This window comes from Aegilops tauschii, chromosome 1 (assembly GCF_002575655.3).
Source record: "Aegilops tauschii subsp. strangulata cultivar AL8/78 chromosome 1, Aet v6.0, whole genome shotgun sequence".
In the NCBI taxonomy this organism is placed as follows: domain Eukaryota; kingdom Viridiplantae; phylum Streptophyta; class Magnoliopsida; order Poales; family Poaceae; genus Aegilops; species Aegilops tauschii.
The window spans coordinates 438561175-438563210 of NC_053035.3; positions in this window are offsets into that span (position 1 = coordinate 438561175).

Genomic DNA, 2036 nt, shown 5'->3' on the forward strand with positions numbered 1-2036 from the left:
ACCGCCGCAACCTTCTGTACCCACGAGATCCCATCTTGGGGCCTGTTCCGGAGCTCCGCCGGAGGGGGCATCGATCACAGAGGGCTTCTACATCAACACCATAGCCTCTCCGATGAAGTGTGAGTAGTTTACCTCAGACCTTTGGGTCCATAGTTATTAGCTAGATGGCTTCCTCTCTCTTTTTGGATCTCAATACAATGTTTTCCCGCTCTCTCGTGGAGATCTATTTGATGTAATCTTCTTTTGCGGTGTGTTTGTTGAGACCGATGAATTGTGGGTTTATGATCAAGTTTATCTATGAACAATATTTGAATCTTCTGAATTCTTTTATGTATGATTGGTTATCTTTGTAAGTCTCTTCGAATTATCAGTTTGGTTTGGCCTGCTAGATTGATCTTTCTTGCAATGGGAGAAGTGCTTAGCTTTGGGTTCAATCTTGCGGTGTCCTTTCCCAGTGACAGTAGGGGCATCAAGGCACGTATTGTATTGTTGCCATCGAGGATAACAAGATGGGGTTTTTATCATATGTAACATCCCAAATTTTCAATTTGGAATGTTATACATTAGATCATCATTGCATAGCATATTTTATTGCATTTTGGCAAATCCTCGATAAATCCTAAGCAACTCAAGGACCCTCGGAGAGAGTTGGGGATTTTCCCGATTTTTCATATTTGGTTTTTATCAAATAATAAAACGAGGATTTTTGGTTTTAATCATTTTTCTCTCCGAAAAATATTTCATATTAAAATAAATGAGAGGAGAAAATATGACTTCTCAAAATAATTGAAATATTGGAGGAAAAATATTAAAATCAAATATTGGATTTTATTCGGATTTTATTTGCAATTTTAATTGCATTAAAAAATTGCATGTTTTCAAAACTGCATTTGTGGGCCAAGAAAATGTTCACCTTGTTCTAATTATTTTAATTAGACGGGGAAAATTTGTTTTAACATTTTTGGATTTTTATTTATTTTTCGGCGATTTTGTTTATATTCGGCGAATATTTTTTTTTAAACCCGCGCCCGACTGGGCCGAGGCCCAGCCGAGCCAGGCCGGCCCACCTCCCTCGTCTCCCTCCCGCGCACGGACGCCGCCGTGCCGCCCGAGTCCGGCTCGAGCACGCCTCCCGCCGCCGCCTTGCCCCCTCCTCCACGCCACCCCCTCCCCCTCCTTATATACCCCCCTCCCCGCCACCCCTCCTCACCCCCGCCGCCCCCGACCCGCACCCGCCGCCGCCCGCAGGAGCGCCCGCGCCGCCGCCGCTCGCGCTGCCGCCCCGCAGCCGTGCGCCGCCGCCCGCCGTCACCCCGCCGGAGCTGCCCGCCGAGGTAGCCGAAGCCGCCGCCGCCGAGTCTGGCTTTTAAAAAAAAAACGATTCGGTTTATTTTTTTTCTAAACCCTAGTTTTTTTTCTCAGATCGGTTTATTTTTTTCGGTTTTATCATTTAGTGAACGTTCACCGACCCGTTCGTTTTAACGAACGTGTTCGTCGGATTGTCGCTGTTAACGAACGTCCGTTCGTTTAACTGTTCGTCAGTTTTTCTTTTTCGTCGGATTTTTCCGCGATTATTCCAGATCATGATTTCTGATCAGATCTTCGTTTTCGTTTAACTTTTCGCTCGTTTATCGGAATCAGGCGATTCAAGCGCCTAGAGTTTCGTCTCGAAATTCTCTTTCCGTTTAACCTACTCAAACAAGTTTTTACTACTGTAAAATTTGACCTAGATCCAGATTAGTAAACAAAGCTTGTTTCTTTCGCCATTTGATTTTCGTTGCTGCGTTCGATTTGATTCTTTTTGCAAACCGGAGTTCTTAAGTTGAACTTTCTGGTTGGATCTTTTATTCGAGTTTTACCTGTGCATTAGATGAGTACTTATTGTTTGCTTGTTTGTTTGCGATAGAGTACCCGGAGTGCGCCGCTTGTTACTTTGAATCTCTAGGTTTCGCGGATCATCAGCAAGGCAAGTAACACTTTGATCATACTTTTCCATACCCAGTTTTTATTGCATTAGATCAATCCTCAAACATTGC